The 24,955-nt window shown below is 38.4% G+C and overlaps 1 non-coding gene and 1 pseudogene across 1 annotated transcript; both read right to left on the reverse strand.

The window, feature by feature from the left end:
• Positions 1-2,386: 2,386 nt before the first annotated feature.
• Positions 2,387-3,070, reverse strand: LOC105864866 (protein lin-28 homolog A pseudogene; annotated as a pseudogene).
• Positions 3,071-24,502: 21,432 nt separating this feature from the next.
• On the reverse strand, positions 24,503-24,696 carry LOC142874861 (U2 spliceosomal RNA). The gene has a single exon (XR_012922447.1). It is a non-coding gene; the product is annotated as a U2 spliceosomal RNA (small nuclear RNA).
• Positions 24,697-24,955: the final 259 nt, after the last annotated feature.

Raw genomic sequence — 24,955 nt, forward strand, 5'->3', positions numbered from 1 at the left:
TACAGGCTTTCCTACCCTCCCTCCCTCCCTATAAATTCAAGATTTCACATAAAGCTTTGGTTTCTAGCAGTAAACATGGAGTTACATTCGTCCGTCTCCTATTAAACAATCTTGTGGCCACTTTGACATAAGTTTCTTGCACCTGTATAATAAAATTTCCTGAGTGACTTGGTTATACATTCATAATCCCTTTCTTGGTCTCCTGCCCTCACTTTCTATATGGAAGGCCCCCAATTGCGTCTCTCTACTTTCAGATTACAGATTAAGTAGGTTTGATCCATCCAAAATACAGCAGTTGTTTCAAGTGTTTGGCATGAATCACCATCAAGAAATGGTCTTGACTTAAGAGGTTGGGAACAAGGGATGGAGGGTTCCTAGCTTCTTCAGGATTTTTGCATAAATCATTGAAGAGTTGTGGAGGCATCCCAAGAATTAAATGCATTATGCATGTGGGTGTGTAGGTTTTCTTTTGGGGGGATGGGAAAGAGGGTAGGGTAGGAGACAAGTTTTTAGGACAGAAGATCTGGTGGAAAATAGGAAACAGGGCATGGGGAACACAAAAGAAAAAGGTTGGTGTTCAAGATCCCCACTTGAAGAAGAGGCCCTCCCCACACTAATGTTTCAGATCCTTTTGCCTGGTGCAGAACCTTCTGTCAAAGACGCTTTGGCTATTTTTCTCTCAATACAAAAAGAAGTTTGTAAACAATAAAACCCCAAAAGAACATGAAAACCAACACATTATATTTACAGAAACTAGGCCACCTAGCAATCACCAACTCAGTAAAGTCCTACAAAGCCCAGACAAATACAATAACTAGAGGGGGGCAGCATTTAGGGGAGACAAGAACCCAGGATCAGACACACACCACCCAATGCATTCTATTGCATTTGTCCCGTTTCAACACAGTGAGGTAGGTTTGCGGTGATCTCACAGCATGTAAACGAAACCCCCTTTTGCTCCTTCAGCTACCATGACACTATTAATGACTACTGCAGCAGGGCAGGACACTGGCTCAGGGCACCACAAAAGGCCCTTGTTTATGGGTCTCCCTGGAACCTAAGACATTTGAAAGGTTAAGGATTTTAGTCCTCAATTCATATATCCATCCCTCAACAGCATAGGATGAGTACAGGGGTATTGGTCTTAAAACTTATCCTTACTAACTCACAGTTTTTACAAAAACACACATACACTCTGTTGTGCATGAGTAAGTAGGTCTAGCCAAACCCAGTGAAGGATGGATCAAGTATGTAAAGCATACTCGTATGTAAAGCATGTCCTGTGCCCTAGGATTAGAGAACCCTCACCTAACTTTGACTTCCTCTCTGGGCCTTCCACCTAGCCCAGCCTTTCCTAACCTCTCTGCAGCACCTTTTCCTGTTTAGACTAATTTCTAATCTTCCAGTAGAAGGCGATCAAGTCATGGGGCAACCCAGTTAGAACCTAGTCTCCCATGAAACATTTTCAAGGTGGAAGGGGTTTCAAGTAGATACTATGGCAGAAAAGACAGCTCTAATTGGCAAAAATGAGGTAGTTCAATAGGCTGTGCACTCCAAATAGTTGCTCTCTATGGTGATAAAAACAACAAAAACCATTCCTGCTGTGCAGACCTGGAGATGCTGCCGAGCTTATCCCTGAGATTGCTCATGTACCTTGAGAACACAGTGCAGGAATGAGGGCCTTAGATTAAAATATACAAAAATACAAAGCCAGAATATTTATATTAAGAAAAAAAAGTTAAAATGCACAAGATACGTCATTCGCACACAGCTAGTGCAGTTGGCATCCTGGAGAAAGTGGGACCCAAGGTGCAGTTATCCAAGGGAGCAAATAAATAAAATCACATTGGCCCGGAATGGGGTGGGAGTGAGCTTAGGAGCAGCAGGTCTGCAGCTGTTCCCCCAACCACCCTTTCTGCCTGTCATCACTACCCATCACTTGGGACAGTTCCCAGCACCCTATCTCAAGAATGGGTATAAGAATACAAGATATGGAAAAAACCCTGCCTTACTCCTGAGATTCCCTTCCACAGAATGTAGTGGCTTATGGGTGGGGTCCATTAGTCCGGTCTTGTACTTAATCATTTCACTCTGGCATGGGCATTATATTATTACATATCCTTCTTTAAAAGGAAAACAACTTCCTATCCAGGCCACTTTCAAAAGCTAGAGATTCGGGGATGGAGTCTCACATAAAGCATTCAGGTTCTAGAGTGATTTCCCCATAAAGTCCTCCCTTGCATTTGGATAGAGCATGGGTAGGGTTCCTTTGCCTCACCCTTTCCCCCTACCAAGAAGGAAGAAGGGGTGATGCCATGAACCCGGCCTGAGATACATGGTAGTGCCAACCACCCTCTAACCCACCCTATCCCCACTTTCTCCACTCTGCTGCTCATTGAAACTTCCTGATAGCAAAAGAATAGCCCCCACCCACTATGGCTCAATTCTGGGCCTCTGGGAGCAGGGCAGGGCTGTGGATCTCTTCTTCTTCCTCCCGAAAGTAGGCTGGCTTTCCCTGTGCGCTAGGGGCCTGCTGGGCCTTCAGTGGACACGAGGCTACCATGTGGCTGATGCTCTGGCAGAAGTGGCACTTCTTGGGCTGGGGTGGCAGCTTGCATTCCTTAGCATGATGGTCTAGACCTCCACAGTTGTAGCATCTGTCTCCTTTTGATCTGCGCTTCTGCATGTTCTTCCCCTTTGGCCGCCTCTCACTCCCGATACAGAACACCCCACCAGGTCCAGTGACTCGGATAGATTCCAGGCCCTTGGCAGACTTCTTAAAGGTGAACTCAACTGCCTCATCCTCCTTCAGGCTCCGAAAGCCTTCCATGTGCAGCTTACTCTGGTGCACAAAGACGTCCACAGGGGGGTCGAGGGCGACCCCGGCGCTGGCGGTCATGCACAGGAAGCCGAACCCCATGAGCACGTTGAACCACTTACAGATGCCGGCACCATGGAGCAACTGCAACTCGTCCGCAGCCCTAGCCGCGTCCTCCGGCGCCTCCTTGGGTGCCTGCTCCGCCCCCTTGGCGTAGCCACCTGCAAACTGCTGGTTGGACACGGAGCCCATGGTCGTCGGCTGAGCCCGCGGCCCCTGGCCCCTGCTCAGGCAGCTGCTGGCCCCAGAGAAGTCCGGAGGCAAAGGCTATGTCTTTTGATTAATGAATTTAGTCCATTCACATTCAATGTTATGCTATTATTGGTATGTAAAGACTTACTACTGCCACATTGCTATTGATTTTCAATTGATTTGTGGTCCTCTCTTTGTTCTTTCCTTCCCGTCTTCCTTTGTTTAAAGTGATTTTCTATGGTAGTATATTTTAATTTCTTGCTTTTTATTTTTATGTATCTGTTTTAGTTTATTTTTAAATTTGAGATTGATATCAGGCCTGAAAAAAACATTTATAACTAATTATTTTAAACATATGACAACTCTGCTTACAAATAAACAGACTAATAAGAAAATCAATAAAGAGAAATCTAAGAGAAATTCTACACTTTAAGTTCATTCCTTCCTGCTTGTTACCTTTTTGTTGTTTCCATCTATATCTTTTTATATAATATTATCTATGTCTCATAAAGTTGTTATAGTTATTTTTGATAGGTTTGCCTTTTAGCCTTCCTACTCATATTTTAAGTGGTTTATATGCCACAATTACAGCAATAGAATATTCTGTATTTGTGTCCTTACCATTCCAGTGAGTTACATACCTTCAGATTTCTTATTCATTAACATGCTTTTCTTTCAGATTGAAGAACTCCTTTTAGCATTTCTTATAGGACAGGATTGGTGTTGGTGAAATCCCTCAGCTTTTGTTTGTCTGGGAAAGTCTTTATTTCTCCTTCATGTTAGAAGGGTATTTTTTTCAGGATATAATATTCTAGGGTTAAGGCTTATTTCCTTTAGCACTTTGAATATGTTGTGCCACTGTCTCCTGGCCTGTAAGATTTCCACTGAGAAGTCTGCTGCCAGATGTATTGGAGTTCTTTTATATATTATCATTTTTTTCTTTTTGCCCTTAGGACCTTTTCTTTAACTGTGACCTTTGGGAGCTTGATTATTAGATTTTCCCTTTTGAGGTTATTTTCTAGATCTTGTAGGTGTGCTTCATTCTTTTTTTTTTTTTTTTCTTTTCTGACTGTGTATTTTCAAATAGCTTGTCTTCAAGTTCACTAATTCTTTCTTCTGCTTGGTGAATTATGCTGTTGAGAACCTCCGATGCATTTTCCAGTTTGCCAATTGAATTTTCAGCTCCAGAATTTCTGCTTTTTAAAATTATTTCAATCTCTTTGTTAAAGAGGACAGCTATTTTTGATCTTTGTCTGAAAAGTCACCTATATTTATCACTGTAGGATTGGTCACTGGTACTTGATTTAGTTCATTTTGTGAGATCATGTTTGCCTAGATGTTCTTGATGCTTGTGGATGTTTGTTGATCTCTGGGCATTGAAGAGTTATGTACTTATTTTAATCTTTGCTGTCTAGGCTTATTTGAACCTGTCTTTCTTGAGAAGGCTTTCCAGATATTCAAAGAAAATTGAGTGCTGTAAGCTTAGTTTCTGTCACTGTAGCTGTATCTGCACTGGCGCCCCAAGACCAGTAATGCTGTGACTATTTCAGACTCCTGGTGGTACCACCTGAGTGGAATTGGGTGAGATATAGAATCCCCTGGATTACCAGGCAAAGTGTTGATTGTTGCCTGGCTACCTCTGATGTCTATTCAAAGCCTAAGGGTTCTTTAGTTAACAGGTGGTGAATCTTGCCAGGACTGGGTCCTTGCCTTCAGGGCAGCATGTTTCTTTCTGACCCAGCCTAGGCCCAGAAAGCCTAGACCCTCCAGGAACTAAAGCCTGGACTCAGAGACTTCAGGAGTAGTTTGGTACTTTATTTTACTGTGGGTGAGCTGGTACCCAAGTTGTAAAACAAAGTCCTCTGAACTCTTCCCTTTCCTTTTCCCAAGCAGAGGAAGATTCTCCCTTGCTGCACTGTCTAGAGCTGGGAGAGGGGTGACACAGTCACTGGCTTGGCCACTGCCACTGTTATCTCACTGGGTAATGTGCACTCCAAGTCCATTGACTCTGAGCCAGCACAATCACAGGAATTGCCCAAGGACTGTAGCCTTTGTGGTTGGACTGCCTTACAAATTTTGTCCAGGCCCATGCTACTTTTTTCAGCTGGTGGTGGGGTTAAGGGGAACTTGGGCTTTGGGATGGAGGATTTCCCTCTGGCTGGGCTGATCTAAATGCTCCCTCCATGAGCACTGGGCAGAATTCTGCCCTGTGCTGTGTTCCCCTGTACCAGGGTGGCCCTGGGTTCCAATGCAAAGTCCTATAATTACTTCATTCTCCCTCCCCCTGGGCATGCAGATTCTCTCTCTACTGGGCGTGCTGGTGCAGAACTATAGGGGGAGGGGGCAGGGGTGGCATAGGCAATGCAAGATTATCTTTTCTGCCCTCTTCAGTGCCTCTTTCCTTGATATAATGTTAAAACCAGGTAGTATGATCGTTCACCTGATTTTTGGCTGTCTGAAAATGCTTTCTTGTGCAAATAGTTGTTGAATTTGGTGTTCATGCAGAGGGACAATTGCTGGAGGTTTCTATTTGGCCATCTTGCTCCATCCTCTCGGTCTCCAGTGGTTTTATGTTTGTCAGCTGGTCTCCAAGTGATGAGATTGTTCAAATTGCTGAAAGTTGGGTTTTAGAGATAATTTATCAGTGTTTGGTAGAAGCTAAAACATAAATAGGTGTTAATTGAAAAGTTGAGAGGGCACTATGGGTAGGAGTCAGTTTTGAAGAATGGGTGAGGACAGTAAACCAGGAGTTTGTAATTCCTCACAATGTGGGGCTGACCCTGGGTCACAGCCTTTCTTGAGCGCTCATATACTGCACTTGAAAGATATGAACATTCTGAACATGCTATCAAAGCATAGATATGACAGGTTTGGGGAACATATCAAGAAAGAGCCATCTCTTAAGGCAAATTTCCTTCCATTTCCATTTGGAAAACACTGAATAAATATTATAAAATTAAAACACTTCTGGAGTCTCTTGGAGGTAGGGAAAGAAAAGCCATTTTTGATAAGATATTAAGAAATATGAATTAGGAAATTTGCCTAAAAATAGTTTGTTACCTTCAAAATGCTGTCATGCTGCCTTGAAATGTTCTGATCTGACAAGCATGAACTTTTCATTATAGTTATTATTTTAAATGTTAATAGGAAGAGGAAGCACTGGTCCACTAAGGTCTTCATCTAGGTCTTTGTAAATGATTACTCACTGTCTAGTAGTGAGTACATCATAGTGTTGGTTGGCATTTTTGTTTGTCTCTTCTTACTCCAAGGTCATTTTACAATGGGTCTGTGCCCTATACCTTGACCCATTTGTCAGACACATAAAATGACTTCTGTGATTGTTATGGAAAAACCAAGTTTGTTTCAAAGTTTTTGTGGAAGACATTGAAAATTGTCATCACCTATTGTGCTCAGAGCCACTTAAAACTGATTTTATGTCTTAATCTAATACAAAAGCAGCCTTCTGGGGAGAAACTTGGTATCATGAAAGGAGCATGGATTTTAGTTTAAGAGAGATCTCTGTTCCATTCTTTGCTCTTTCATTTACTAATGATGCAATCTTGGCTGGTTGCATAGCCTAGCTGAGCCTGAGTTTACTTGTTGTGAAATCCGGTTGACATAAATATCGTGGATTAGCACAAACAAGGTGTATGTAACAGGCATTTAAAACACATTAGATGGAGTTCTTCCCTTATTCCCTACTTCTTTTGGTTTTCTCACATTTAGCTCATATAAACTAATGCAAACCAAATAAACCATCACTGGTTATGAATGAAGGAATGAAAGCCCAGAGCCCAGAATTAGTACTGATCTGGTGGCATAACTCTGCACTGAGTTGAACCATCTATATCCCGTAATCACAGTTGTAGGCTTTGACTACTAAAGTGCTAGGATTGGATTAAAGTCAGTGGTGAGGATGAAACCCAGAGCTACTAACTCATCAATAATCTCTCCCCTGTCAAGCCTTCCGCATCACTATTTTTGCCTCTTTAGGCTCAGGAGGTTAATGACTTTTTTTTTTTTTTTTTTTTAAGAGTTTTCAAGTGCTTGATGATTACAACTGAGCTGGATATATAATCTGCTCCACTTTTGACCCCATGAAACTATAAAGTGCAGAAATATAACAAAGTGATTTTAACCCAACTCTCTCAGAGAAATTTGCTAAATTGTACACATGCTCTCTCTCTCTCTCTCTTTAGTTATTTACATTTGGAAAAACCATTCTAAATTCAATCCTAGATAAGTACTTTTAAATGTAAACTTTATTACCCATTCCATTTTTGTTGAACATTGAGCTCCAGAGATAGCATTCAGGGATGTGGTAAAATCTGTGTGATTTGAAGGAGAAAATATGCCCATAGTGAAAGATATGGGGGAAAATCCTCACAAATGGAGGAGAAATGGATTCTTTTCCTTTAAAATTTTGTAGGATGACATGCAGGTCTATTTTCTAGCTATTGCAGATCACAAGACTAAAAGATATTCTTCCTTTTCCTGTCTCTCCCCACCAAAATGTTGGCCTGAGTTCTGGGAGCCATTTCTGTGTTGACCCTCGCCACCTGCTCTCCAGCCGGTAACCTGATCATCTTGCTCTCTCCTCTGATTACGGACTGCCATTAGACCTGAGAGAGGGGCTGTGACAGTAAGCCCTGAATGAAGACAGCAAAAATCTGTTTGTAGAGGGTTGCTGGTTGTATTTCATCATTTAAATTGCAAGAAAACCAATAAGAGGTCGGAAAACAAAGAGAAAGGTGGGACTTACTATGAAGGTGTGATTCTTTTTTACAGTGGCCTCGTAATGTCAAGGTGAATGAACTCCAGTATAAACTGACTCTTCCAGCAGAAATTCTCCTGGTACAAAGCAAGAGAGCCTCAGGGAAAGGATTTAGGACTGAAGAAGAAGTCCTCATCTTCCATTTTTTCTCTCTGTTTTTATAGTTATGTCACATGAACTTTAATGAGGCCAAATGTCTACCAAGCTTTAGAATTGTAGGAGAAATTTTAAGAAGAATGATTATAGAGTCAATTCAGAAAGATATTCTGGATAGTCGGTTTAATCTTTTTTTCTTTTTATTAAGGCTGACTTTTTAAAAATAGGAGCTTTTTACATTTTGTGCTATGTGACATAACCTAAAAAAAAAAACTTAGAAAATCCTGTGATAAAATTTTAAAGTGAAGTGTTTTGAGAGGTAAAAAGAATATGATGTGAGAAATCTTTTGACAGAAAGATGACAAGCAGGTAGACAAAAAGACTTATGCATGCTAGTTGAAGAAAAAAATGAGCAAAGAATCCCCGATATATCACACAACAATGGCCTGGGATGAGTAATTTTATTTCTTGGGTAAAAAATGTTTAATGATTTCAACATTTATCCATTAATTTTTTTGTTTGAAGTATAATTCAAAACTCTTTATAAATCTCCTGAAGGTTAAGGTGGGTATTTATTTTAAGATGAAAAAGGATTATAGATTTTCAACCACACAAGTAAGTCATAATATAGAAGAGATGTCTAGTCAGAGACTTTCTGGGGAAACGTTTTTGTGCTGACTCCTCTTGGTGAAGGCTTGTAGTGATAACTAACCTCTATTGCTACTAAGGAAGGAAAATATTTCAGAACAAATGTAAAAAAATTTCTTTCCCAGGTAAAAGCAACCAGTTCTGCAATTTAATTCTATTCTAAGCCAATGTCTGGAATTTCACGGAGAAGGTGAAAAAAATCTTCATGGTGTTCAGTAAATTAGTTTTAAAATTTGCCTGTGGGGGGATGAAAGGCACATTCCCCTGAGGGAAGCTTTAGATTACTTTTCTTACTGCCTGACTTGGCTGAGTTTGTCACAATAGAGAATGGTGTGCAGAGGAGCAAGATGGATTCAACTGTTCATTGTCAAGTCTAGCATGATGTCAGGATGGCATATTTAAAAAAAATTCTCCACAAAGGAAATATGTATTCAGCAGTCCTGATATTATCATCAAATTATATTATTCTAAACTTTAAGTATCTAGTTTGGCAAAAATATCTACCTTTGTTTCATCATCCCAGGTGATGTGCAAACTCAATGGCTACTCAAAAGTTATGAGCAGACGGGATTAAAGCTCAGAGATCCTGATCTTCTATTCTACACTGGAACACAGCACTTCTTTCTGATTGTAAGATTAAGGTCTGAATACGGGCAAAGGAGTTTGTATTTAAAACATATTCAGAGGTCTCAGAGTTTTATCAGCTGATTAAATACCCAGTTTATTATGTGGTAATAGTTTAGTGTCTTGTGAGCTATAAATTATTCTAAAACAATGCAAAACTGAATGGCACCAGGTTCTTCTCAGAAAAATTATTATTTATATCATTTAATAGACACACAGTAACCCCTTATAGCTTACTTACCAACTACTGAGCAACCTAAGAGGCACAATTTCTTTACATGATCTAGAAATGAGAAAATACAGATTAAAAGAAATTTTTAGGAATTTTCACAAAGTCATACAGTAGAGTCACAACTGAATCCAGGTCTATATAATTTTCAAAACCTTATGATGTTTCACTACATCTATTACCCTCCAAACTGAGAGGGAGCATAGCACTTACGTTCAGCTATTCCAAACCCCACCCCCCAAATAATAGCGACTTAAAGTTTATTTCTCTTTCTTGTAGGTCAGATTTAAATGTTAGGTTCTGTATGGCAGCTCCATGGTGTCGGGCATTCAGGCTCTTTCTGTCTTGTCGCTCTGCCATCACTGGAGTATGTTGTCTTCATCCATGTGGTTCAAGATTGCTCATCCGAGGTCTGCCTTCCAGCCCGTGGGAAGCAGGCAAGGAAACATAGGAATGGTGGGCATACTACTGCTGTATATGGGACAGTCACTTTTACTCATATGCCTTTGGCTTGAACTTACCCATATGGTCATGACTACTTGTAAAGGAAGATGGGAAATCAGGTTTTTATTCTGAATAGTCACAAAATTAGATAAAACTAGGAGGTTCTATTATTATGGAAAAGGTAGAGCACAGTTATTAGAAGTAAAGTAGGGACAGTCACAGGTACTTTTCATGTGATGGAGTCTACCTGCCTCATTTTAGAGAGGATTCTAAGTCCCAGAGAGATGATGTATGCTAAATGAAGTCACACACAATTTGGTGGCATAGTAAATTCTAGAAAACAGTTCTCGTGACCTCTAGACCTTCACTTTATCTACCATATCACATTGGGTGCATAACTTTACTGCTGCCGGTGGAAAAAAAATACTGAACAAATTGGACAGGTGTCCCTGAATTATGTTCATTAACACATAAAACATTCCCAGTGAATCCAAAGTATGTTTTGTACTTTTCTTCTGAGTTAATTTCAAAAAATACATAAATATTTATATATATTTGTACTTCTTAGAATGATAATTTTTTGAAAATAGATTTCTAAAAACATTTCTCTATAGCTATGGAAATATATGGGGCAATTTAGTGCAATTTTGTAATGGACAGAGAGAGAGAGACTAAGGTCTGGAATTTATTACATTATACATTTCATTTGGATTGCCTGACAGATCATTGGAATTTAATTTTAATTAAAAATATGGTGCATGATATCCTAATAATCTATAGCCTCACACTGTCAAGCAATTTTTGGAAAGCAATAGAAAATTGAAATCATTCTTGGGTAATGAAAATGTTTATGTTCTCAGCCCACAAGCCAATTCACAATTTACTTCTGATTCTTGGAACTCCCATGCTGTGTGAGCACACTGATTAAGAAAAAAATTGGATTAATTGTGACATATCATCAACTTAGTGCAAAGCTGCACTCCAAAAGGCGTGATTGAATAGACAATAGTTGTGCAGGCATAGTAAGCAAAAACCGAAACCAGAGTGGGACAGAGGACTAACTGTTCCAACTGCTATTATCAGCTTTCCACTATCACATGCTTTCATTGTTTGGTCTTGCCTGAATGTCTTGCATAAATGTTCATCAATACCAGTGACAATAGTTTCTATGGATACATTGCTTTGTGTTTTATGAAGTGCTTTCCTATATGAGTTGTAATTTCATCTGAAAAACAATCCAGTGAGATAGGAGGGAGGAACAATAATTTATATCTATGCAGATAAGGAAATCAGGCATAAGACAAGTTATTTTGAGATATGTTGATCATATTAAAAGTAGCAAAAGGAAGAGTCATGTTTGTGAGTTTAGTGTTTGCCTTTTGGGGAAAGGGTGTTTTGCATATACAAATGTGTCTTCCTAAGATTGGATGGTGATATAGCACCTCTTCTATTATCCTGGATAGAGCTGGAACCCATTCTACTAAGTGAAGTATCCCAAGAATGGAAAAACAAGCACCACATGTACTCACCAGCAAATTTGGTATTAACTGATCAACACTTAAGTGCATATATAATAGTAACATTCATCGGGTGTCTGGCAGGTGGGAGGGGGAAGGAGAGGATGGATATATACACACCTGATGGGTGTGGTGTGCACTGTCTAGGGGATGGACATGCTTGAAGCTCTGACTCAGGTGGGGCAAGGGCAATACACATAACCTAAACATTTGTACCCCCGTAATATGCTGAAATAAAAAAAAGATAGAAGGGAAAGTAGCAAAGTTGGAGTCATCCCATGACTATGTCTATAAAAACTGGAAACAATATCCAATCTAGTAGCTGAATGCTTTACATAACTAGGCTTCTCATTCTCTATGTGAGGTCCACCTTTTTATAATGTGGGAATTTTTTAGAATTTTAATTTTTGGAGGCCAGGATATCCAGGCTGGTTTACTTTTTACTCATTCTTTCTGTGAACATTTCTTACCATGCCCAGAGCACCTGCTGTCCTGCTGGTTTTTGTTGTAGTGCCTTATTTCTGCATTCATCATTACTCCATTTTCTTCTTGGCTTAAGAATCTTACTTTTTCATCTTGTCTCCTCTTAGAAAACATCTCCATGATAAGGAGATATAGATGTAGCTTTAGATATAGACAGATATAGACATAGACATAGACATGCACAATTGGGTGCTTGGTCCACTACCCTTTTCACTGGAAGACCGTAGTCTGTGTGGTCATGCAGTCAATACAAGATTTCCCCCTTGCCATATGGTGAAGAAAAGGAAATTTGTTCTTTTCTATTGATTCCAATTGTTTTGGCCTGTCACAGAGTCAAACTTTGCCAAATCCATGGAACTAACCAAATTCTATTTCAAACATTCTGAGGATTAGTTTGCTAATACTTTGGCTTCCAGTGACTGGTACTGACACTAACTTCTGTCTCCAACATTTTCAAGTTAAATAATTACATGAACTTTGGCTTTTCTTTGGATCTTTTTGGTATTCTTTGGCATGGTATCTCAAGATTCTCTAAGCTTAATTTGAAACCAGACAAAAGTGCTCAAGAAGTAAGAACTATTTAATTTTCGGTTGTAGCCTTGGAAAAAATTACTAGCCTTCCCTGTTCTCTATCCACGTTTTTCTCCATGCTCACATCTTTTCAAGCAAGGATTAGAGGAAAAAACCAATTTTTTCATCTCTGTAGGCCAATAACTTCTATGGTACAGAATATAATAGGTCTTACTCTAGCTGTAGGGTTGTCAGTTGGCTAGAATTAAGCCTTCCAGGAGGGTTCTTAATCTCTTCAAACTCAAAGGATCTAATTCCCTGGTCATCTCCCTGTTTCTCTAGTCAAAGTGCCTGGTAACCTGAAGCTACCCATAGATTTGCTGATGGCTGACTTCATCCACCCTTGAGATAGCAATCTGTCTTCCGCTCTCTGCTTGAAGATCTGATCTTGAATGATAGATAAAGAAGCTTCCTAGGCAACAGCTGAGTTCTGGAATGGGCACTTCTGGAAAGACTTTCATAATGGAAATTTCAAATATCATTGTATATACAAAGAAGAAAGATCGTGGGGTAGCTGGAAACTTTTGCCATCTCCTTTCAAACTACCCCATAAATAAGGCTGTCCATAGACTCAAGAAATAGACTGAGAGTAATTCTAGAGTTAAGTTGGTTATTTTTTGTACATCTAAGTAACTATATCTGGATATTTTTAAACATTTATTTTTTTCTGAAAAGTTAATTTGTTGGCTTTGTTTTGAACTTGCCAGAAAAAGGGTAACTCTTACTTCAATGAATGTAATTTGCTGATAATTTGTGAAATGAAAGAGATATTATGATTGGCAGTCTCTTACTTTATAGTTGGCTATTTTAAGATTTTTTTCATATTGTGAGTAAAAAGATTTTTAGAAATTTAAAAAGATATAAAAATAAAACCAAAGATGAAGTAAAAAGTATGATGTGAGCAGTGGCACATACTGAGGGTTACTCAAAGTGGGTTTTTCCTTAAAAATAAAAACAAAAACAAAATATCAGCAAGAATTTTTATGTGCTGTTATTAAAGGTGCAGGGTTTCTCCTGAAACCCTGAAATAACTAACTTGTACGTCTCCATATTGCACCATAAAATCATAAATATAGGGCTTTGTAATAAAAGGCGACATAATTCTACCTTTTATTGTTTTAGTAAATTTATGGGTTAGAGTGGAAAAATCTCATAGAATGATTGCACATCACTTTAAATTTAGTTCAATGATTTCTTTCCTTTATTCCTCAGCACCTGTCCTATCTGATTAGCTAGTCTATTACACATTTCTCCAGACTCTTTACTAAGTGCTATCTAACAGTAGTGAACTATTTACTTCTAATGATTTTAATTAAGTTTGAGAAAAAGCCAGGATTGAGAATCAGGAAACTTGCCTTCAAACCTCATTTTTGGGAAATCACTTAATTTATCTCAACTTTTGTTTCCTCATCTATGAAACATGGGCTTGCCTATAAATTTCATAAGCCAAATTCTTTTCCTCAAAGTATGGATGAGGAAAACAGCATTGGAGATGTGACTCATGTCTTACCACCTGCACTCAAAAGAAAGGAACAGAGTGACTTTGTGTACAAGAGAAACCTCAGCTTTAAGGCAATAGTTTTGAAAATTTAATGTGCCAAAGAATCGATTCCCTGGGGAACTTATTAAAAATTAGGTACTCCTGGGACCCACTACAGGAATTTTGATTCATGAAGTCTGGTGTGAGGCTTAGTAATCTGTATATTCAGCAAGTGCCCAGTTGGGTCTGATACAGATGATCCCGGGACCACGCTTTAGGAACCATTGTGTTAAAGGCTGTGTGGCTGTGGGTGGCAGAGGAAAAGCACTCACAAGCTACCGGTGGATGAGAGCTTATGTTTTCCCACAAGTTTCCTGATGCTCAGCAGATTTTAAGCTTAGTTAATAACTGGTTGGATTTCTGATAGATGTGCTTTGGAAAAAGCTTAGCTCCAGGCAGAGGGTACAGCCTGAAGGGTTATGTTGCATCACCTAGTTTGGGTTAAGAATGGGTGTTCTGGTGATTCCTTTTAGGAGAAACCTGGCTCTGTCACTCCTTAGCATGTGATGTGAGGCAAGCTATCTTCCCTTGGAAGCCTCTGTTTCTTCTCTCTAAAATGGGAGTGGTAGAATACATTTTTTCATGGTTTCATCACAATGAATACATATGATAATGCATACAAAGCAGTTAGCAGAGTGCCTGGAATGTAGCAGTGCTGAATCAGTGTTAGTATTGCTGTTGAAAGCAACAGGTGAGACACATTAGACCTAGCCATCAATTTTTAAGTACAATTTGCCCTTAAAATTTCAATTTATTCTTCAAGCATGTATTAACTATTTGTTTGCCATGAACAAAGCACTGTGATGTGCAGGGGGTGAGTTATGTGAAAAGAGGAGATGAATATGAAGATGAATAAGGTTTTCTTTGACCTCAAAGGAAGGCGATAGCTGTGGTAGGCAGACATCAACTCAGATAAGGGCATGAGAGGGAGAGGGAATTTGGCATGGCTTAATTCTGGAAGTGTCTATCCTTGATTATAAACTAGGGCTGATCAGTCCTCTCAAGTCTGAAAATACTTTTGTTCAGTGTTTTAAGGAGGGGGAACTTTTAGTAGTTCACCTATACATTTCCAGCTTGTAATATGTGTCCCAATCTGTTATGATTTTCCCTGTCAAGTGGTTGGATAACCTGCAGCATATTTTAAAAATAAAATAAAATTGATAAATGAGTCTTCTCTTTTTGTTTGCTTATGAATTGTTAGCCAAAATTTTGAATAATCTGTGAGAATAAAAAAGCAAAACAAATTCTTAACAAAAGGAGGTAGTAGTATCATATGTTTTTCTATCTGTTGTGGGGATAAAGGATTTCTTTGCATTTGGTAAGGATTTCTTTTCTTTTCTTTTTTCCTCCTTACTCAGGTCTCATTGACAGGTCTTCCTAATGAGAGAACACTTCCTTTGGCAGACTGCTCGATACCTTTGCAAAACATACAAGAATCACTATCTGGGTTAGAGACACAGATTCTATAGATACTTTTTCCTGAAAGAAATAATCTCTCAAAAAAAAAAAAAAAAAGAAATAATCTCTCCATGTCTTTCAGGAGTCACTGATGCTGAGGGGGAAAACATTAAAATAAGGTTAACCAGATCTGGATTTTATGATGCCTGCAAAAACCTGCAACCCAGAGATAAAGAATTCACATTTTTTTTTTTTAAAGACGCAGCCCTGTCTGAAAAGTAGACACAATAAGTTCAGTTAAAAACAGGGGTCCTCAGAGAGAAAAAAGGGAAATCAGAACCATCACTATATCCTGACTGCTCTGCAGCTCCTGCCTGCTTCATTAGCAATGGGCAACGTAGTACTTCTAATTAAGAAGTCATTTAAAATAATTTGCAAAGAGCAGGGACATGTCAAGTGTGGAAAGTTCCTCATAGAGGAGCACTTCAGGGCTAACGATGATGAGACTGACAGCAGTTGGGGACCTCGGAATCTTACTCTGGCAGCTTGAAAGAGCACCTAATTAGCACCTGTGCTTCTATTAAAAATAAAATAAAGGATCTAATACACGGTCCTCGGCCAGTGGCAAAAAGCCTTCATGTGCTCCAGGAATCCTGCTATGCTAAATAAACGAGTCAATAACAAGGGCAAATTCTATTAGCAGACAAGTGAATATCTCCACTGAAATTGCAAAGATAAATAGCCCAGAAAGCAAAGGAAGCTGCCAGATTCCAATATGGTTATTTAATGTTTTAAACCAGCAGCAGGCATTCTCTAAGACCACTTTGGATTTCTCTTTTTTGGCTTGTTAAAGACTTTACACTGGTACATATAATGTTCTGTCTTTCATAGATTAAAAAGAGGTGACAGTGGCCTATCTTTCATTGTAGTCTCGTTGGCAAGACTTATGAGTCAGAGGGCCTTCTATTCAAATTTTTAATTTGCCATTCACTAAATGAATGCTACTGACCCTTCTTTAAACTTTTCTCAGCCTCAGCTTCCTCATCTGCATGATGGAAATATTAGTGCTTATTTCACAAAGCTCTTTTGAGGTTTGGTTATGATATATGGTAAGTACCAAAAAAAAATGGTAACCATTACTATTCATGTTTTCCAACACTAGAGACATGTTTTCCAACACTCCATTCACTTAAAAATACTTTTGAATGCTTACCATATTCTAGGCCCTGTGTAGGTTCAAGGTGACTTTGTCATCAGTATCTGTGCTATGCTACTTTATTCCCTAGGCGATAACCGATAGATGCATGTATAAATGAAATAGATCTGTTAATTTTTAATATTTAGTCTAGGAATATACTATTTATGAAACCTGTGGAATTGGTGAAATTTTTCAAAATATGGTCAATATTTTCATGTTGGATTATCTCAAATGACCCTTGAAAGGGTAGAAAATGTAATAACTTTCTTCCTTAAAGAATAAACCTTTATTGACATTGAGGACATTCCCCTGAATGTGCTGTGATAGAATCCATGGAGTTCTCCAAGATGAATTTGCAAATTGAGTTAGTCATGTCCCCCTCATTGGAATAATATAGTCTTCTACTTGCTATTTTCAGCAAAAGGTTTATTTGGGCTTCTATACTTTGTATTGTTTACTTAAAATGCAGACTTAAAACAAAGCCCACACCATCAGTGAACTTATTATGGGTAGGGCCTCTATTTGAATTTTCATCTTAGTGGAAAGACTTGGGAAGCAAGATGGTCATAGACTAAATACAGGCATGAGGACTTTTTATGACTTTTGACTCATTATAACTTTTGCTGATTTTCCTGGCCAATTAGAAGGTTCAGTTGTAGTCTGCTTTAATTTCCTCATTGATCACTGGAAAATGAGTGTCTTGTACCCGGTAGGGTTCGTGTTACCTGTGTTGTGATCTTAAATAGATAAGACACAGCAGTGGCTTTCAAACTCGGGGGCTTCAGTTAGACACAGATTTCTGAGCCCAACCTCCATAGTTTCTGATTCACTAGGTCCAGGGTTGGGCCCAAGAATATGCATTTTGAACATATTTCCTGGCGATGCTGATGCTGCTGGTTTGAAGACCACACTGAGAGCCACTGGATAAGAGTAAGCCAGTATAATTTTTGTCAGATGCTGCAATTACACTAGTACTAGACAGTGTTAGTATAACGCTTGATAGCAAAACACTTTCCATACAGTTTCATTTTATCCTCCTAGTAACTGTAGGCATGATTAAATCTGATTTATATATATGAGGACTGTATTGTGACTGTTTCTGGTTTTTCTCTCCTAATAGGCTATGAGTTCTTTGAGGCCCAAATCCACATCATGTTCAGTTTTGTATGCTCAACGCATAACAGGTGTCTGCCAATAAATGTTTGTAGAATGAATAAAAGGATTTGTTTGAAGTTGTGGTGGAACCCAGTTTTGAACCTGGACTCCTTCAATCTTATTCTAGTGCTTTTGCTACTCTTGGGTATACGAATCAAAAAGAAAATGTGCTCTCCTACATGGGAAAAGGCAGAAGTCGTTTTTCTGTTTTATCTTAAAATACTTGGTTTAAAATACAGCTAGTCAAGGTGATTAAATTTTTTTAACTATATACTTAGCCACTGAAATACAACACATCAGTTATATCTTCTACATTTATTCTTTTCTCTTTCATCATCACTGCTTTACCAAACCCAGGCGGTCCTAACTTTGCATGGTAGTTAAAGACAGTAAAAATGATGGTTGTAAAAAGATCTTAATCAATGGGGAAACTTTTATGACTTTAATTTTTAAAAATTTTTTAATTCTTATAGGTATATGATAGTTATATATCTTTATAGGGTACATGTGATTTTTTGATACAGGTATACAATGTAAATGAATCAAATCAAGGTAATTGGGGTATCCATCACTTCAGACATGTATTATTTCTTTGTGTTAGGAACATACTAATTCCACTTTAGTTCTCAAAGTTTGGGGGTTTTTTTTGGTCAAATTATTGAAGACTGTCTCATTGTTTGTAAATGCATAAGGAAATGAAAAAAAAGACCAATATTCATTTAGTACATTGTAATTTAGAACATTGGAAGCATTGAGAACTAAAGTGTTTCATTTCTTTGTAAGTAACTTATCAAGCATCGTTTGAACGGTGCTCGCCTTCTACTGATCATATAACTTACGATGTAGAGTGAGCTTCTTTTCTATGCCTTGGAAAATTGTCATACTCCTTTCTAAGTTTGGATGAACTTCCAACATTTTATCCTTTGAACTTTCAATGCTATAAAATATCTCTTGCAGTTCTTTTAATATGAAGTTTTTTTGCTAGCATCACTTCCTCTGGGCCTTTTCATCTCAACTGCTTACCTCATTTATGTTGATGAATCTCACTCACCAAGTTTCTCCAGCTGCGTTAGAGTCTCTTGAATGGTGGCCGTGTCAACATTCCCATGGTCAGCTATTTCTTTCATATTTCTTGAATCTGGGTGTGAATTTCACAGCAGCATCTTATCTGAGCTACAGCCTCACCAGAGAGCTTAACATTAATCAATTCATGCTGACTTATGAAACAATGAAAACAGACTTTACTGGCAGTAAAAGGTCCTGCTTCAGTCTCCTTGTAATTATGGTTTCTTTCATGTGACAACTAACTTCATTGCTTTGGCCTGAATGTTAGCCAAAATGTTTGGGATTTGTTTTTTATTGTAAAATAGAAGTAAATGCTCCATTTCAGCCATAAGTGACTTTCTATTCTTTATGTAATTTAAACTAAAAAATGTTGAAGGGATTTATCTTTGTTTTTATATTCATTGGAATTTTCCAATATGGGTCATAGTATACCTTTGTAGGCCTGGGTCTCATCTTATCTTCACCAACATTTTAAATCTTCTAATCACATTTATTTTGCTTTTTTTTTTTTTTTTTTTTTTTGCTGCACTGTAATATTTGTTGGTCAAGTCTTTCTTTTGATTATTTCTTTTTTGTAAAATGTCATGTGGGTTTATCACTTGTAGACCAGGAAGAAACACAAGTACACACTTTCCTGTCCATGTGTGAACTGAATAACAGATGGGGTTTGACTAATAACTGACAGATGGTAAAAGAAGTGATGTCAGTCATTGATCATGATGTGCATTGGTTTTGTATAGTGATTTGTGGACTGAAGAATCAGTAGTGATGTTTATATTTTATGTAATTATTGCTCTCACAGGTATATACTGTTTGAAATTTGAATCGTGTTATTGGGTGATTAGTGTTATTTAACTAAACCATGGTGAATAACTTTCCTGCATGTTAGGAATGTGCAATATGAGGAACACCTGTGACTAGAAAAAGTTCATTTTCATGTCAGTATAAAACATATTTGCATAAGTTCAAAACCATCCACCATCAAAAGAGTGTACAGAAATATCTTCTAAGTTATTTAAAGAAATAACTTTCTTTCTTTTGCCTCTAGATGGACTGGTTAAATTAAGAAAACCAAAGATACCTATTCTAATATGATTATAAATATAAATATAAGTATGTATATAAAGAAATATCATAAACTGTTTTTAAAAATTCAATGTAACTTAAATCAACCTGTAGAGATAAAAGTTTAAAAGTTGGATGAAATTATACAAGAACTATGTTAAGATTTGATTATTTAGGTTTATGCTAATCTAACCTTTTTCCTATATGATGTTTCTTCCCCCTGAGTATTTCAGTAGTAGAAATATAAAGGACAAAATGTTCAGCCAGACCAGGTGAATGAGGCTTTCTATTGGAGGGGAAACTTGGACTGGTCTAAGAGTTCCTTTGCCTAAGTTCCGGATTTTTCCTCTTTTTCTATGCAAGGATTTTATTCAGTGCTATGCACTGCTGTAATAGAATAGCGGAAGAGGTTTTTAGGTATTTATTTGTTCATTCATTGCCTAGAACAGTGCTTGGTACACACTTGGTACTTGATAAACGTATTTTATTGAACACTTACTGGGCCCTGGGAATGCAGAGATAATACAGACAGGGTCCTTCTGAGCACAGAATAGGGCTTCCTGTATCATGACCATCAGCTGAATCCCTGACATTGTACAATGACAATATTAGTGGAGTCTCTAACTTATCTAGTGTCTACAAAGTACCAACACCTCTATTATATCTTGGTGACATTATTGCTGTAATCATCTGAATCTAGGATTGAAGATGGAGATTCCTCTTTCAAGGTGGTTCATCACATTGCTGGGTGTTGGATAGGGACCTATGTTCCTCTCCAACAGGCCTCTTCATGGAGCTACATGTGTGTCTTTACAATGTGGTAGCTGGCTATCCCCAGGGAGATTGGTCCAGGAAGTCATGACAGGAGCTACAGACCTCATTGTGCCCAGCCTTGAAAGTCACACAGTATTCTGTTGATCACCCAGGGCTAGCGTGATTCCATGGGGGAGGGTGCTTCAAAAGGTTATAAATACCAAGAGGTATTTATATCTATGAGACATAAATTATCATTATCACATTTGAATTTGTGTGCTTAACCCTTATGCTAGTGGATAAATTGTAATTTTTTTTTTTAAAGATGGCGTCTCACAATGTTACCCAGGCTGCTCTGAACTCTTAGCCTCAAGAAATCCTTCTGCCTTGGCCTCCCAGAGTGCTGAGATTACAGGCGTGAGTGACCACACCTGGACATGAATTCTACTTTAATATTGGCTATCATTATTGGATCCTGCTTCCATATGTGCTAGGTGTTTATGAAGCCTTAATTCTATTTCACTGGTATATTTGTTATCTCTATAGTAGCAGCACCACCTTGTTTTTATTACTATACCTTTATAATGAGTTCTCATATCTGAAATAATTCCTCCATTTCATTCTTATTCTTTATGAGATTCATAGCTATTCTTGGATCATTATACTTCTCTATACAGTTTAGAACAGTCTGTAATATTCCAGGAAGAGCCCTGTTGGTGTTTTGACTGGAATTGTGCTGAATCTACAGATCAATTTGGGAAAAACTTATAGCTTTAAGGTATTTTATTTTACTTTCTTGAACTATAGCATTTTTGGATATGGTCTATATGTCAATTGACCTGTCCTATATTTTCACAGTTCTGTTGACTTTTCTGTTTGTCACCTAGGATAGTGCTTGGCTGAATAAGCTTCCTTTTCGTGGCAGTCATTCAATCCTGGAAGAAATTTTTTGCCACTTTGGTTCTTTTATTGTCCTAGTTTCTCAATTTGGAAAGAAGTGTTGCCCCATTTGTATTTTGGCACACGGCAGCTAGTAGTTCTTGGAAAATTCCTGTCATTCTTGCCTTTCTGTTTGTTGCAGTTCTTTATAACTTCAAAATACCCTGAGATAACTTCAACTTTCTGTTTATTATGTACACCAGCCCCAAGACCCCTTCTCACTTCTCTAGATTGTTGAGGTTTTTAAATATGCTGTGTCAGGTCCACCTAGAGGAGGGGTTGGGCACAGAGTATAGGGGAGCAGAGAAGGGTGTATTGAGAAGGGTTGGACGTGTGGGTGACGAGGTAGCAAAAATTATTTGAGTGGTGGGCTCTAAGCCAGTGACCGCTCCCAGGGAAGTTCAATAGGGAGCACAGCCTGAGTGTCTTTTATCTTTGGGGCTGACAGTTACCATACTTCCCTCTCCTCATCTTACATCTCTTCAGTCTCTTAGGGTGCCTGGTAACCCATGGAAGAACAAGACTTAATGACCACATATCTGTTTTGCAATATGAAAGCACATTTCTATTGGTTTCACTTTATATGAATGATATAATATTATTTCTTAATCTGTTAACTAAATGTTGTGATCAGTGAAATTTCTTATTTATTATAAGATCTAATAAATAAGAAACCTGACTTTTGAGGAGAAGGGTAAATCCTTAGGGTTACATTAATGCTGTGGGCTCTTAAGTATCACATAGATATCTGTAGGAGGTTATTTAATTAATGGCAAACTGAAAGAAGCTATTTATATCCAAGAAAAGCTTTCTGAACCCTTAAATCTATGTCATTATTTATCATGTATAAGAAGTCTCTGATGAAAGTGAGCTATGCACACACCAGGCTAGGGTATTTTAATCCTAATTTTGCTAGGGCTCTAATATTAACAAGGGTGTTAAAATACGTGTTAATAATAAAATCCAAATAACCTAGGACATTTTTATGGAGTTCAACAGCACAGTCATTGTAGGCAAATTTCCTTGTGAAACTTTAATGCTGAAACAGGGAAAGGCCCCGAGTGCAGTGCTGACTGCAGTGGAAAATTCTCATGGTGTGAAGTGTACCCATTGCTATTCAATATTTACTGCCATAATAGAAGCACTGTGAAACAAATATTCCCTTGTATGTGTTAAGCCTCGTTTGGAGCAAACTCTTCTTCAAATACTCCATATGTGATCAAATTTGCAGGTAGAAATGCAGCAATTCTCCAAAAGGGCAAATTGGGTGTTTATTTAGGAGTATCTGCTGAGTTTCAATAGTGTTTAAAGAGCAATTCTCTTCACTTTTCCAGTCCCCTTCCCCCTGTTTAGTTCATATCCTTAGGTGAAACTCTGTAAGACAGAAAGATGGAATAAAGAAATGATTCCCAATTTAATGCTTCTGGTTGGATAATTGGCATCAAAAGAAACTGAAACTTTAATGTAGCTTTTAAAGCATGGTTTTCATACATTTGTGTGATTGAGAGCAGAGCTGAAGTTCATTCAATGCAAATTGTACCTTTTTGGAAGATAGTCCAAGAAAAGAATGTCTGTTGGGGATTATCTTAAGTTTTAAATTTTTTACTCAAAATCTTTCCCTTCCTTGGATATAGAGATTTTTCTTCTGAGGGTTCTAATGAGAGGAGTTAGGTATTTGGTGCTTCAGTAAGTATGCCCCCTAGATGTAATGCAGACTGCAATGGGGCTTAGCCTTGTCTACTGGTGCACGCACAGGCACCAGGGACCACCCTTAGGAACAAAGCACTCATCACTTTAAGTTGAGAGCCATTGTGGGACATTAAGTTCTGGGATGTGGTTAGCTTTTTTCACTTGGGAAACTCATCCTTACTGCTTCCCTTATCTCTAGGTCAGAGATTTTATGATTCATAGCTAGGATATAGTTCATGTGTCAGTCATGTGATTTCTTCCCTCCCTCTCTTACTTACAAAAGAAGCAGAAAGAGAGACAGGAAAAGAAACCTGAGGGCAAAAGGGCCAAACGCATGATAGACAAACTGGCAGAGGCTGATTTTGGGGGCAGTTAAAGATCTGGTGACGCTGGACAAGCCAGCGAAGGCTAGGGCTCACTGTCCTCATATGTAGATTTGGGGTTGTAAATTAAGGCCCTTTCTATTCTAAAACTACATGATATCTTAAATCCTTCTAGGCTTCTCTCAAATATCTTCTTACAGCTGAGCTACCTCAAGTGTAATCTGTGGACCAGCAGAATGGACGTCTCCCAGGAGTTTGTCAGAAATGTAGAATTTCAGGCCCCCTCCCATACAGACAGAATCAAAATCTATATTTTAACAAGTTCCTCAGGTAATTCATGTGCCTATTGCATTTTAAGAAGCTACTCTATGAAAAGTTGGTGATTTAGACTGTGTTTTTGTAATACATTAAAAACAAACACCAACCAACCAATCAATCAAACAAAAGATCTCTCTTAGAGATTCACTTATGCTGAGATCTTTTACAGTAGTATCTTTGGACTGTGGGAATAGTCTGTTTTCTAAGCATCCAGAGGCCATATAGAAAGGCTGTTAAATTGAACATCTATCTCCAGTCATGGAGACTGTGCAGAGACTGGTCTCTTGTTGCTTTGTTCATTTGTCCTTCTCAGAGCACCAGCAAGTATGCAGTGCCAGGCTCATGTTAATCATGTCTTCCCTTTATGGCACATGACATTTATGAAGCATTTTTATACCTTTTGTTTTTCACAGTAGCCCAGAGCAGGCATCCTTTCCCCAACATTAGGAATGAGGTCTCTGAGGCTCAGAGAAGCTAAATAATTGACCAGTACCCCATGGCCTCTGCCTCCAAGTCCAAGTCCTCCAAGTCTTCCTCCCTTCTCAAGGCTGCCGTGCCTTTTACAGAGAGCATAGACTTTACATTAGGAACCGATTTCCTTTCAGAAGCTTTCTCACAAGATAGGCAGGCTTTGTGCCTATAAGACTGAGACACAAACAATACAAAGACCAATATTATTAATAGACACAGGGTTCCTGGAAATTCCAGGCACTGGGGTTGCTCAGCTCAGCCACATATTATATTAAACTGATAAGAACAGATACTACACTTGATCTTAGCCAAAACACATTATTATATTTATCTCTAATATGCACCCAGGGCTGGCACCATCTCAGTACAGTGAGATTACTAGCCAGTGGTCCTCAGAATCTCCCCACCAGCTACACTAAACCACTACACCTGACAGCATCAGAGCTTGTGGTGAGGAAGCTGCTGGCTTTCCCCCCAACCTGCTTTTCTTTTATCACCTTTCATTTTATGAGATACGATTCTCTCCCACACATAGTTCTTTCCCAAGTCCACATATTTTACTTGTTTTAAGAAGCTAAAATCAATA

The sequence above is a fragment of the Microcebus murinus genome, chromosome 1 (assembly GCF_040939455.1).
Source record: "Microcebus murinus isolate Inina chromosome 1, M.murinus_Inina_mat1.0, whole genome shotgun sequence".
NCBI classification, from domain to species: Eukaryota; Metazoa; Chordata; class Mammalia; order Primates; family Cheirogaleidae; genus Microcebus; species Microcebus murinus.